The 15,313-nt window shown below is 42.6% G+C and overlaps 1 pseudogene; it reads right to left on the reverse strand.

The window, feature by feature from the left end:
* Positions 1-2,461: 2,461 nt before the first annotated feature.
* LOC132086795 (ketosamine-3-kinase-like) lies at positions 2,462-7,339 on the reverse strand (annotated as a pseudogene).
* Positions 7,340-15,313: the final 7,974 nt, after the last annotated feature.

The raw sequence follows: 15,313 nt of genomic DNA on the forward strand, positions 1-15,313 counted from the left end.
TGCTTGCACAGAAGCACTGCAACTAGCCTACATCAGGAAGTGAACAATTTCACTATTAACACCTTGAACGTGTTATTACCTTGGAGTTATTAATACGTTGGAGCCATAGTCTGTGGAACAGTCATCATGGGCTTCTGACACTGGTGAGGCGTTGTTATCTGAATTACTTATTTATCTTCTTTGGTTTCATGTCTCTTACCACAAGAGCTACAGCACATGCACTCAGTGGGGACTGTAATGTAAAAATGTAGGAAAGGAAGACCTTTTTGCTTTCCAGGTTATCCAAAGACGTTCTGGGCCCAGAGGTGTCTACATCTTCCCCTCCTTAGTGTGTCTGAGTCCCTGGGAGACCTTCACAGATAATATTTTACAGTAAACAGTGCAGCACTCTATGTCTGCCTTAGGACTCTCACAAACACAGATGCACAGAAGGTGTACAATCAAGAGTGGGCACATTCCCAGTTTCAGAGGCATAAACAGTGTTGCTTACTGATCATTGTGACAGAATAAGGGTCATAAACTATCCTTGATAAATACACTGAAATGAGAAAGCACAAGCAGTAGAATCCCTTGGAATAAAAGTTACCTGACAGGCACCCTATAGTATTTGCTGAGACCCTCGTGGCAGGAAGAAATGATGAATCTGACTCCATGTTCTCAGACGGCTAATTTATTATTTTATGATACTATATTATATTAAAGAATGCTATACTGTACTAAAGAATACAGAAAGGATACTTACAAAAGGCTAAAAAGATAATAATGAAAACTCGTGAGTCTTTCCAGAGTCCCAACACAGCTTGACACTCATTGGCTCCTGAGTCAAAACACTCACAGCAGAAACCAATGAAACAATAACCTGTGGTAAACAATCTCCAAACACATTCCACATGGGCAAAACAGAGGAGAAGCAAATGTGATAAGAATTTGTTTTCCTTTTTCTCTGAGGCTTCTCAGCTTCCCAGGAGAAAAATCCTGGGTGAAGGAATTTTTCAGAAAATGTGAATGCCACAGCACCCCTGTGGAGAAGCAGCTGGGTGCAGCCCATCAGCCTTCCAGTATACACAGGGCAAGTCTCCTCTGATGCCCTCCCCTCCTATGCTGTATTTATAGTTTTCTTTGGGGGTGGGGAAAAGAAAAAGTTCCAGCTGATGTAATTTTATGATTACATGAAGACTGAGTGATTTTAGTTCACACATGTAAAGCACGTAGAGTCTTTACTTTATTAGCATATGCAGGTATGAAAAGTTTTTTGTATTTTCAAGCCAATAAAACAAAATTCAGCTTTTGGTGACTGGTTGGGCCCTTCCTTGGCTTAGCTCCCTTTGGCTGCATTGCTTTAAACAGAGCATGGCCACAACAACTCCATGCCACTCCATCCTTTGTTTCCTGTTTCTCTCAGGGCAGCACACCAAGCTGCCTCAGTGTCCCTGCTCCTGGGGCTGCAGACTTCTTGTTTCTGTTCAACTACTGCTACCATGGACTTCTCTTTGCTCAGACTTGTCTTTTAATATTTCTCCACAAGGACTGAAGTAAAATGTTAGCTCATGGCCCCTGTAAAGCTACAGAAAATGTATGTGAAGACTCCATCACGACCAGATGGCATTGTTGAATGGGCAGTCACAACAGTAAAAAAGCATCTTCTGTTTGCAGTGGTGAGAGAATACACCTCCACAAGATGTGTATATGCAAAGTGTCTTACCTGGAGAGTTCTCTAAGAATGCATACTATTCAACATAAACATAATCTAAAAAAAGAAAATAACTAGTTCTCTTCTGACCAGAAAGAACAGAACAGGCTACAAGCACACTAGGGGGCACCTAAATTTCACTCCACTTTATAAGAGAATAGTCTCCATCCACAAGAATCATATTGGCAACACACTGGAGGTCTTTAAAAGCCTCTGGACACAACCTTGAGTAATGTGCTCTACAGGACTCTGCTTAAAGCAGAGAGGCTGGACTTGATGACAACCACTGGTCCCTTCCAACCCCACCCATTCTGTGATTCTGTGATAATAAACAGCAAGTCCAAATCCCTTCTCATAGTTCCTGTTCGCTTTCAAACCATGTTGTTAACATTGCTCTCATGCTCACAACTGCATGAGAAAGAGGGGGAAAGACACAGCAAAACACAAAGAGCAACTTTTTTAGGCATTTCCTCAGTATTTATTTGTATTACTTTGCATAATCTCAAGTACTTTCTGGATGCTGAGATTAGTTTATTCACTATGCAAATGAAGAAGCTCCTTCTGCAGGTATTTACATGATAAAGCTATTCCCAACAATCCTAAAAAGTACCTACTTGGTACTCCATATGACTCACTAATTCTAAGGTCTTCCGCTGAGCAAGAAGGTCAAGGATCTCAAAGGGGTTTTTTTGATATCACTACACCTTCAGCTGCACTAACAAGTCTGGGGTTTTCCAAACAGCACAAGAAGTACTTGGCTTCAGCAGCAACTTACTTTACAAGGTTTCTCATAATGTTTACAGAAGACCCTCTGTACCCTGAACCAAATGGTTCCAGTGGTTCATGTAGTGGAACAGCGATAAAGCTTCAGGTGTTTCTCAAACCCTGCGGCTCTGGAGATTTTACTGTGATAAGCAGAATAAAAAGAACTCTTGAAGCCACCAAACATCCCAGCTATTGCAAGATCATACTCTGAATGGCCTTAGAAAGAAGCTGGATCAAAGATAACTGGACTAGAATCATCCTCAGCTACATTTCCTCCCCAGAGATCCCCATGCAGGAGAGAAGGAATGATTTCTACACCACAGAAAAAACTGGGTATCTTCACCTGCAGGGGGAAGCGCAAGACATGTAAATTACCAACACCATTCACCTTAAAATGTAGAGGTTTATCTGCATACTTTAAACTTTTAAAAAGTCAATTAAATAAACCTGTAACTTCAAACAGCACAGGACCAAGTTAACAGAGATGCTGAGCAAATCCAGAGGATTTCTGTTTTTCATAAAAGCCAACTGCAGAACAGTCAATCAAATCTCTTTTAGGAAGACAATAAAGAATTTTAAATTGCATTTGGTGCTGTAATATTGACCAGATTCAATAACAACAACTACCACCACCTCAGCATTAGAAGGCTCAGGCATCTCTCAGCAACCTCGAGGAAGTACCAAAGAGCTAAAACTGCAGTCACTTAACAAGATGCAAACAGAAAATCAACAATATGTAGAACAGCCCTGCTTATGTACATTTCTCATTGTAGAAGTGTTCCAGGGAGTGAGAAATATGATTTCCACCTGTAAGATTTCCCAAACAGTCAGGCAAAGCGCTGGCACTTTGGAATTCACTCTGTATTGTTAGCACAGGGTGATGTGGCAAAAGCCATTACACCCTAGAATAAAGGGCATTTTGATCCCTAAAAACTGGAGTCTCCTACCGACAGAACCTGGTGCACACCAAGGAATAGGAGCTTTGTTTTAAGAAAATAAAATCTAGATAATTGATACCCAGCTGTCACTGTAATGAGAACTGAGAGAACTGCTTGTACCTGAAGCTGTGCCTAAAGTTCCCTTGCTTTCCTGTCTCCTGAGCTCCTTTCAATCAGGTCCATCTGGGGGCTGGATCCTTTGTCTGGCAAAGAAACTCACCCAGTCATTGTGCCAGTTGTTCACCTCAAGGACCACTGTTGCAGATGTCAGTTCTATACCACACAAAAGGCAGATTTGCTTCTTTTTCAAATAAATCTTTTGAGGACCACACAGCCTTTGTGCTGGTACCATCCAGGACAGTAACAGCTACCATTTAATTGAATGTTATCTTAAAATGTTAAATTGGAGGAATAATTAATTTTCTCTCAGTGATTAAAACCCCAAAAATTGAAGAGCCATCTGTGTCCAATGCAGCTATAAGTGCTGTCCAAAGCACTATTTTTCTTAGCAGGATAAACCATGATTTTCTTATTCATGGCTCCACAAAAATTAATTTATTTACATTATGATAATTTTGACCCCTTTTTTGTCACCAAAGGAGAAATGAGACAAAATTCTATCAGTCTGATGAAATACAACCTATTTGTGGAAGATAACCACAGCAGGTAACTGTATAAAAGCCAAACTAATCCACAAACTGGACTTCCATTTGCCCTTGTCCTTTACCTTTCAATCCAAAGACATAAATTCAACACCAATGACAAAATACTAAGCATCCAAAATGCAAATGAACCTTAAAAACTATGCAAGGGTACGATGCTGCTTCCATTGAGAATAAAAAAGTTGCACTTTAATATTCTTTTTTTCACAATGGTTAATGTTCTTTTGTTACAATAGTTACTACTCCTGGTAACCATGTGATACTGCTTATTTTTGTATTTTGAGGTGCTGTATCTCTTCTGATACCATGTTCTTGTAGAGATTGTGGTTCAGGCTTCCAAACTGAACTGATCACAGACATCCAAAACAGGGCAAACAAAAGCAAAAATAAGAACACTCCCACCTGTGTGTTTCGTCCCAACCTATTCTCATACTATCTTTAGTGGAAGAAGATGAACGTGTCCTGAAGTGGCAAAAGCTATTTTAATTATTTTGTAAATTATTATTCATTCAGTTAAATTTGCAAACAGCTGTGTACTGTACCAACTGCACTCCTTTTTTTCATCATCTCTCTAAGTTGCTAGTTATGAAGGTGAAGATCAGCCAGCCAGAGTTCCAAGCAGTGCTGAATATCTAAGAAACAAAGATAATGTTAGCAGCTCTGACACATGAATGAATCCAGGTCTTGATATTCCAGGAGTTACTTGAAAATGTCTATCAAGCAAGCAGTAGTTCTTCAGCTCTAACAAAATATCTTCCCAAAATTTCCCAGTATTATAAACACCTTGTCTTCCTATCACGACTGCATATTAATACAGATAAAATGTACTTTCCTGGCTGTTTCTGACACCACTATTGAAAGTGAAATCATAAATTTACTTACAATAATAAACTATCAATTCTAATCCCTGTGTGGTATCACTTCCCTAAGCATTTTCAGTAAGGTATGTGTAAGAAAGCATGCACATAATGTGGAACATGTTATGCCTTTTTTTTAATTTCCTCTGGCAAACTGTCTGTCAAACCAAACAAGGCTGATCCTCTTCCTTCTATCACTGTCTCTGGCTGCTCTTCTCTAAAAGGCCTCAAAGAGGGGTGTCAGGTAGGCCTGGTTTATTATCTATTTTTAAGAAAAGCTGATCCTCAACAAAGTTCAGGAAAATCTTGTAGTAATTGCAAACAAGACTTACAGCCAGTTGCTCCCCAAATTATGTTCCTTTTCCTTTTCTTGACCTTTCTGAACTTTCTCTATTCTAAAGGCAATGTCATTTAAAGCAAATTTAGTTCCTCATTTTGTTCCTGTTAACAGATAGTAGCTATCCCCCAGAATCTGCACCCCAAAAATACCACTTGAAATCCAAACCAGCAAGTTCTCTGTCTTTTCTCTGGGGACTCACTGAGGGCTCTTCATGAATCAAACCCTGGCAATGAGCAGGATGAGGGACAAGACTTAAAAGTGGCTACAGAAGTTCTGAAAATGAGAAAAGAAACATTGGTCATGATCACCTCCCCAGAGGAATCAGATGGGATTCATCATATTAAGTGCTAGTCACAGAGAAGGGTCAAAAGTTTGAAACTATCGAAATGAAGGTTAAGAGTTGCAAAAATATTGAAATCAAATTAATTTATTTGGGAAAGTGCCTCTGCAAACTCATGGCAAACATTACAGCACAGGTTCTTATATCAAAGGCAAGTACACAAAACAGGTGATCACGTTGGTAATTTTCCCTACTGTAAAAAGAAACCTTATTGTAAAAACCACTAATTACCTAAACAAACAAACCAAAAGTAACCAAAACCCCGAGTCACTTCTTGATGTATTATCAGTTTGCTAGGTGAGACATTATAAAGTGTTTTATACAATTCTCTGCAGTATAATTTATCATGTCCCTTGACATGCTTTATAAAAGCTTTTCTTTTATAAAGGCAAGTGATTTAATTGTCATAATAGCCAAAATTTCTGTTCAAAGGAGGCAAAAATAACTGTTTTCCTGTGTAAGCTCTTCATTTCCAAATGTTCCATCACCTCCACAGTATTGTCCCCAGGCAGTTCTACAACCTTGATGGGTTTAGGCACTCTTACTGTCTGTGTTTTCAGGATGGCTTCCAAACTTGCCATTTCTCCCAGAAACATTTGTCTGACCTGCCAGATATTAAAGAAAATCATTGGTCTCTATAAGCATCGGTCACAGTTAAAATAAAATAAAATATAAAATAAATTAAAAATTTGGAACAAATATTTAATGATGCACAGGATACAGACAGAATTGTACCATCAGGCTTGATGATAATTTTACATCATTTACATTTTGCAGAAATTTTAGTTTGTAAAACAAAGTGAAAATCAAGTTAGGTTCTAGCATTCTCTATAACTTAGAAACTCTCTTTACAGTTGAAGGAGTGCAAACTGCATACACACAAAATGTGTGCAGTATTCTATTAATACAGCAAATGTCTAGGAAGTCATGGACAATATACACCATCAGTTGGCAGGCTAGAAGAATGGTGCTGACATTCACAGACACCATGACTGTCCAGACCGAGAAATAGAGTCAAGCTTCAAAAACAGCTCTGTTTGCAGACACAGAATCACAGAACCATGCAATCGTTAAGGCTGAAAAAGCCCTCTAAGATCCCTGAGTCTAACCACTAACTCAGCACTGCTCTGGGCACTCCGTCAGTGCCTGACAACCCTGCATGTGAAGAAATTTCCTCCAACATCCAATGTAAGCCTCCCCTGACACAACTTGAGGTTGCTTCTTCTCACTTGTTTCCTGGGAGCAGAGCCTGACCCTGGACCCTCCTATCAGGGGTTGTGCAGAGCCACAATTCCCTCCTGAGCCTCCTTTTCTCCAGGCTGAGCTGAGCCCCTTTCCCAGCTCCCTCAGCCGTTCCTGGTGCTTCAGCCCCTTCACCAGCTACGCTCCCTTCTCTGGTCATCCTCCAGCCCCTCAATGTCTTTCTCGTCATGAGACGCCCAAAACTGCCCGCAGGGTTTGAGGTGTGGCCGCATCAGTGCCCAGCACAGGGGACAGTCCCCGCCCTGGGCCCGCTGCCACACCTGGACTGGCACAATCCAGGGATGCCGCTCCCCACGGCGGCGCCCGCCCAGCCCCGGCAGCCCCGATCCCCACCCTGCCACAGCTCCCCCTCGCAGCTGCTCCTCACGAACCCCCGGCCACGGCCCGTGTCGCAGCTCCAGCCCGGGCTGATGCAGCCGCCGCCCGAGGGCCCGGTCGGCCGCAGCACCGCGGTGGCCCCAGCTCGCTTCAGCGCGTCCCCCATGGCGGCCGCTGTGAGGGGAGCCACGGGTGGGAAAGGAATTAAAAGCACGGGAAAAGGCAGGGAGAGAAGGAGCGGGCAAGGGGCAGCTGGTGCCGAGAAAGGGCGCTTGAGGGGGACAAAGGGAGTCGGAAGGGAGTCAAAGGGCAGCTTAAGTCAGCAAAAACGGCAGCAGAAGCGGCTGGGGCGGGTAAAGGAGCTGGGCTGATGACCCTGGCCACTGTTGTCAAAGGGCTCTCTCGCTCCTCATAGGCCAGTTTCAGTTTGCCTGTTCAGTTTTGTTCTTGTGCTCATGTCAGAATCTATTACAGAATCGCAGAACATTCTGCGTTGGAAGGGATGCACAGGGTTCGTCAAGTCTGACTCCTGCCCCTCACAGGACACTACAACAATCACATCGAGTGCCTGAGAGTGTTGTCCAAATGTACACCTTGAGCTCTGTCAGGTTGGCGCTGTGACCACTTCCCTCTTCCAGTGCACAAAGACCTTCTGGGGGAAGAAGCTTTTCCAAATATCCAACCTAAACCGCCCTGATACAATTTCAGGTCCCCTTCGGGGTCCTGTCACTGGGCACCACCAAGCAGAGATCAATGTCTGTCCCTTTGCTTCCTGCGCAAGGTTGAATACAGCAATGAGGTCTCTCCTCTGACTAGTTGGGAAAGAGCTCTGAGATCATCATGTCCAGCCTGTGACCAGACACCACTTTGTCAATCGGACCATGGCATTGGTGTGTCACAGACATCTTTTCATAAAAATCCTTTCTTTTAGGATTTGTCCTTTCTGGGAAGCTGAGGCCCCAGAAGAAAAATGTAAACAATAATTATCTGCTGATGTGAAATGCAATAGGTGCACCTGTGATTGTCTCATGTTCCATGTTTACAATTAAGGGCCAATCACAGGACCAAGCTCGGGGACAGATTCTCAGAGAGCTCTCTTGTTTTTAGATTCTATTCTATTCTTAGCTTAGCAAGCTTCTGAACTTTTCTCTCAATTCTTATTAGTATAGTCATAATGTATTATATATCATAAATTAATAAATCCAGCCTTCTGATCATGAAGCAAGATTCTCATCTATCTCTCTCACCCTGAGGAACCCTCACAAGTCACTGCAATATTGGTGTGCCATGTTCCTTACATACTTCCAGGGACACTGACTCTGGCACCTCCCTGGGCAGCTTCTTCCAGTGTTTAATCATCCTTTCTGGAAAGAAATACCTCATAATGTCCAACCTAAACCTCTGCTGGTGCAGCTTAAGACTATGTACTCTCATCTTCTCCCTTGTTCCCTGGGAGCAGACCCTGACTCCCACCTGGCCACATCCTCCTGTCAGGAGTTGTGCAGAGCCAGAAAGCCGCCTGAGCTTCCTTTTCTCCAGGCTAAGCCCCCCAGCTCCCTCAGCTGCTCCTCATCAAACTTGTGCTCCAACACTTCACCCATCTGTTGAGATGGTGGGTTTCTTGGGTTGGTGGCCATGAGCTGGTGATTACAATTTGCCCCGCCACAATTACACTTTACCCAGTTTGATGAGTTGCCCTTATTTTGTTCCTCATAATCTGGCCTTGTCTTGCCTGTGGAGAGTATTATTAATAATTGGTTAGCTTAGAAAGGCCACGCTGAAGTAATGCCGCTGGTTAAGCTGAAGGAGAAAAGTCAGCAGTCAGCAAGCTAAAAGGAAAGGTCAGCAGTGACCTTGCTGCAACATGAGGAAAGGGAGTAGAGATTAGTCCTGAATATATCCTGAGAATATGTGAAAAGTATCAAAAGTAGAACCATAGGAATGCAGAAGTAGGCGTAGGTGCTGATATGTAACTGACCAATCCTGAGCTCAACTTTTGCAATATGTATGAAGCTTATTATTAACTGTATTTAACCCGCCGTACTGATCAATAAAATTGGGCCTGTGATGATCAAACGGATGTCTGGATCTCCTTCCGTCAACACTTGCCTGTTTGGCCATGTGTCCTTGATTTGAAGATGTCAGCATTGTGTTATGTTTGGTTTTAGTTTATCTCAATTTACTTGCTTTTATTATTTTTCTGTAGCTTCTGCAACTGCTGAGACATGTTGAAATAAACAGGGCAGGAGACTTTTTCTCCTTTTAATGCCTTTATTAAAAGTGATCAGCTCAAGATTGGGCAGCTCAATGGGTCTGCAGTCTCTGTTGTGTCTCCCAGGGCGACTCAGAGGAGGAGGACGAGGACATGAGCAGCTTCGTCCACTAGCGGCAGAGCTGGGGGTCCAGTCCTTGTGGAAGCCTTTAGGGCGTGGTGACCCCTGTTGAACCCTGCAGCCTCCCCTCTCGGGGGATGCTGAACCCTGCAGCATCCCCTCTCTGGGTCCCAGTTTCGGGATGACTTTCGTGGTCAGGGTGAGGAGCCACAAAGATCTCCGGCATCTCTGCAGGCTCAGCACTCTGTTCCTCAGGTTCAGACATCACTCCGATTTCCCAACTCTATATTGGCTCGTTGTTTTGGGGGTCTTTTCAGTACGTTTGGAGTAGTAGCCTCTCATGGCATGCTGGTCCTGAGGTTATTTTGCTTTCTCCCCACCCCCCATCTGTCCCTTCTCTTCATTGTCTGAGGAGAAAAGCGGAAAAGCCATCAAGGTAGCCCCAGATGGGGCCTTTACTGATACAAAAAAAGAACCATTAACGACAATGACTTGTAATAATCATAACAAAGTGGTAACATTTTAGCAGCAACAGTGGCCTGACTAGTTTTTGCAACCTTTTTCTTCACAAAAAAAAATTGGCCGATTTTTTTGTTTATAACATATTTTAAACATAATTTATCTATCTGGAAGCCTGATGGTGCATCACAATCAAGTACTTGATTTCTGCCATGAGATTTAGTTTAGTTAGTCTGATCCCAAGGATGGAGCTCCTTTGCTATGGAGACAGATGGTGAGAGCTAGGGGACTCAACCAGGAGAAGGGAAGGCTTCAGGGAGACCTCTGAGCCCCTTTCAGAGCCTACAGGGACTCCAAGTGTGCTGGAAAGAGACTTCAAAGTCTGGAGTGACTGGACAAAGGGTTACATCTTCAGGCTGGAAGAGGGCAGGGTTAAATTGGCTATTGGGAAGAAATTCTTCCCTGTGAGGGTAGTGAGGCCCTGGAATAGGATGCCCAGAGAAGCTGTGGCTGCTTCATCCTTGGAAGTGTCCAAGTGCAAACTGGACAGGGCTTGAAGCAATCTGGGGTAGCGGAAGTTGTCCCTGCCATGGCAAGGGGATGGAGTGATGTTTAATCCCCTTTCAACCCAAACTATTCATGGATTCAATGAAAGCAAAGATCCACAGAGACCTCTGCCTGGCACTGCCATTTCTTGTGTCCCCTTTGAAAGCTTTCAGGTATTGCAAGTCTTTTCATTTTTTGTTTTGAGGACATTTCCCACTCTATCCTTCCGTGGTGCTAGTGAGGATGGAGGAGCAAGAGTGGGAAAAAGTGATGGGAGCAGTAATTGGCAATAATGATATGTACTTGATAAAAGAAACTCTCAATAGAAGTTTTTTTAAAGTTTTTAAAATATTCATGCTTTATGCAAATGAGATATAAACCTTCTGCAAATGAGGTATAACCTTCTGTTTATACTCATTTACCTCCCATTATATTTTCCAGTATTGCTGAAACTTGCAGAAGTTTTAGATTCTCAAAGTTTATGCTTTCAAAACACAAGATGTTCAAAGCCTATTTTGAGTTTTCAGACAAGTGATGCAGTTAAGATGTATACCCTCATTGAACAGAACTGCCAGAAAGACCAAAGGCAGGTTTCCTGTTGATCATGTGGAATGTCTTGAGTGGAGTGAGTTCTCTGCACTGGCTTGATGGTGGAGAAAAAAGAGCAGAGAGATTCTGTTTGATCACTGCTAGATACCAGCACAAGGATTTACAGCAGCCAGGATCAAGGATTAGTGAGATCCCGTGTGGAGTTCACCTGTCTACAGCACCTGCAGCATTGGAGTGGTGATGGAGTGGAATCCTGAAGGAATAGCGCTGGATTTCCAGCACCTTCTGAAGCAGCACACTTAGCCAAACGTGCCAGAACAAATCCCCTCTTCTTCACCAGCACATCTTTCCCATTTCCCTGCATGCACATGACAGCAGCACTCTTGCACACTTTATCAGCCACCCCAGCCAGCATGTCACCACAGGCAGTGTTTGTGTGTCTGTGTGAGCAGGTCAGGTCTACATGGCAGGCAGTAACACCATCATGAGCCCTGCTCCAGTGGGCTCCCAGCATTTGCTGAACAGCAATATCCACATCAGGTACACAAGAGAGATGCAGATTCACTGTTTTGCAGCACACAGGCTGCTGTGGACACTCACAAGACTTCAGAAATGCCCAGTGCAAGTGGAGTAAAACGTCCCATTAAAGCCTTGTCAGGTCCAATGATGAACTGCAGTGCAGGACCTCTGCAGCAGCACTGACTTCCAGCTGCAGTGTAGGCACAGCTTGTAACCCAGAGGTGCAGGCAAGTACAGGTCAGTGCTGTTAAAAGTAGAAAAGTTGCACATTTTTTTAAAAGCTTGCAGAGTTCACAAGTTGGGCCAGTTGCTGCCAGGGTGGAGTTCTAACTGTTTGTTGTTGTAATCACCTGTTGTTAATAGGTGATTACACCTATTCACAACATAGGTGTTAATAGGTGATTACACTGGTTGTTAATAGTTTTTTGTTAACTACCTGTTATTGATGTTTGGGAATTCCCCTTTTTTTGTCCAGTAACACCCTGCTGCTTCCTGGAAGATGGTACCCTGACGGTGGAGAGGACATCTGGGTTGGCATGCAAATGAAGAAGCCCCTCACCAAAACTAATAAAAACCCCTAAAAACAACGAGTCAACATGGAATTGAGAGATTAAAGTGATGTCTAGACATGAGGAACAGAATCCAGGGTCCATTAAGACCTTTTTACCCCTCACCCTAACCTAAAAAGACGTCAGCTAGAAAGAGGACCTCGAATGTCATACTGAAAAATGGGGAATCTCTTGGTGCACTCATGAGGATGGAAGCTCCAGCTCTGCCTGCATACCAGTGGACATAGCTGCACTTTTCCTCCTCCTCCATGTCACTCCTGGGAGCAGTGGCGGTGTGAGCATGACCAATCAGTTCTTCCTGCCCAAACTGATTTTTAATAAAGGCTTTAAAAAAGGAGAAAGATCTCCAGCTCAATTTATTTCAAGTGCTATGAAAGAAGGGTGAAGAAAAGAATCCATCAGCTGTGCTGGGTCTCAGTGACACAGCAACAGGTCTATGAATGGGCACACACAGAGGTGCTGTGTCCCAAGTGGCAGCTCACGTCAGACCCAGGCATGTGGCTTAGATACAGGGCAGGATGGATCCTAGTATGGAGAACTGCCTGTTTTCTGGAAAAGAAACATTTTCTGGCTCACAATGACACACAACATGGTAATTTGGTGCTAGAGATGAAGTCAGGTAGGCATACTACCAAAATCTGTGTCAAAAGCACCAAAAAAAAGATTTGAAAACATAAGGCTTCCCTTTTCACTTGGCAGCATTTTCAAATGACAAACGCAGTGAGACACTCAAAGGTTTGGCTCAGTTTTGACCAAACAATCTGTGCTTTCACAGGATAAAGTAAGCAGCAATTTACATTAAAATAAACCAAAAAGCTGCAAGAAATAAAAGTTTCTGCTATTTGGTAATCACAGTAGTTAATTGTTATAGACATGTCATTTTTGTTATATTTATGGCACTCAGGACAAAAGTCTTTCAATAAATATTTCATGTAAACAATACCTTATTTTCCTCTCTCTTTTCAAAAAATACTTGATAATAGCATATAAATAGATACTAACATGTTTAAGTTATAATCTTGCCCAAAACCTAGATATGTTTCATTTTTGTAAAACACTCATTTCCCCAATATTATTAAAGCTGAGGAACTACTAGATTGTTGAATGCTCTTATCTTCCACAATGGAAGTAGCAATTTTATAGGAAAAACCTACAGCTACAAGCAAATACATTTAGCCATCACTACAATGGGGGCTGAAGTTGTAGGGGTGAGTTTCTGCCTCTTTAACCCTCCAAAACAAGGTAATTTCTTGTTCTTTTCTGCAAATTTCTAGTCCCTCTATCACTCCAGGCAAATAGTTATAACAAGAGAGGAGAGAAAACAGACTTAGACTTATCCTAAAGTATTTCAATTTCCTACAATATTTTTCTTAAAATGTGCACAACTTCACAGGAGAATTATTGTGCCTCCAGTGTCTGCTGATAAATTTATTTCAATGCACAAAACCTAAGCCTTGAAAAAGACAAGAAAAAAGCAGCTTGAAATATGGCATAAGCAATAACAACAAAAGTAGTTACTGAAACTTCTTTAATACCAAATTTGGACACTAATTAGCATAATCTTAAATAATTAAGTTACAATTAAATAATGGCATACATAATCTTACAGGTATTAATCCTGAATTTTAAGTAAATAAGCTACCCTTGATAGACTGGCTGGCTGAAGCAGATGACTGGCACCAGGACTCCACTTCCTGATTGTCCAGTTCCTGTATTAATCTCTTCATGTTAACAGCTTGTTGTGGAGATACTGGCATCTATTCTTCACCTCAGAGTAGCAGTGGCCAAACTATAAAGGAGAGACAAAATTAGGGCATGCAAACATTTCTGCAGAGTTTAGAATTTCATGTTCTTTGCTTTAAATTAGCCTTGAGCGAGACTCAGAGTTTACTCCCTCCCAGAGACTGTTTTGTCTTCTGATACTCTAAGACTTTTCTAAGAAGTATCTTCAGGACAAAAAACCCCTATGAAGTCAATACAAAGAACATTTCCACCCTACCAGAAAATGTAAACTTACGTAAAACACTAAAAATACACTAAATTTGACACAAGGTATTTGCTTCTCTGTGAGCTACCATTTTCCTGCTTTGCAAAAACAAATCTCAACCCCCTGTGTCACCCAAGATCTGCAGTTAAACCTGTCAATAGGCATTCAAAACAGCTCATGCTTGAAGACTCTCTTTGGGATGTATCTCATGCTGCTGCATATCCCACAGACAGCTCAATCAGGTGGAATCTGAGGGCTGAACAACTTTTTTGGCAGGGTTTTGCAAAAATCTGAGGCAGCCCTTGGTTTCCCTTTGTCTGCTGGAGCCAAGCCTGGGACTCTGCCCTGCACAGCTGCAGACCTAAGAGTGTAGCTGGGGCACAGGACTGGCAATGCAAATAAGGCAAAAAAAGAGTATTGTATGGAGATCTAGTTCTAAACTTCAGAAGAATGGTGTGATGGCATATTCCAGGTGGAACTGGTACTCAGGAACACCCACCACTTCAGGGTGCTCAGAGACTGTAAGAGAAGCAGAGCTCTTTGCAGAATTTTCTCTTTTCTGCTTTGAAGTTACTGGTCTTAAAACTAATGGCTATATTAAAAATAGAGTCCCCAGAATCCTGTGGATCCTCAGGTGATCAAATGCTCCAGCCTCTGCATCTCTTCTTTGGTCTGCTGCTGGTGTTACATGTGTAGCACATTTACCTGCAGGGTGCTCCCTAAGGAGCTGACATTGCTATGTGCCAGTTCTTAGTTATGTCCTTGCTGTGAACCAAAAGGTATGGCTAATGTTATATATGGTAGAGATAATTCATGCTGTAGAAATAGATATAGGTATGTATGTATGTATAAAATTTTAGGAGAAACCAAACCTATGCTTGTAACTACTCTGGCCGGGAACAGCATTCTATTCACATTAAAACCAGCTCTTCAAACTTGTTACCATATGAATAGGGGAGGCCTGGGCCATGAGATAAGCCTGCAGTCACTCTGACCTAGGACAGAGTTATGCACCTTGTAACCAATTCCAATGGGACAATACCATATCAGTTACCATATGAATGAGACTGGCTTGGGCCATCAGAGGTTTCCTGTGGCACCATGCACTTAGAAGATATCATCTGGATCTTCCTGGAATAGAATGGCCTGAGGAAGCTCACAAGACTGGCATCTGGAAA

The sequence above is a fragment of the Ammospiza nelsoni genome, chromosome Z (genome assembly GCF_027579445.1).
Source record: "Ammospiza nelsoni isolate bAmmNel1 chromosome Z, bAmmNel1.pri, whole genome shotgun sequence".
NCBI lineage: Eukaryota > Metazoa > Chordata > Aves > Passeriformes > Passerellidae > Ammospiza > Ammospiza nelsoni.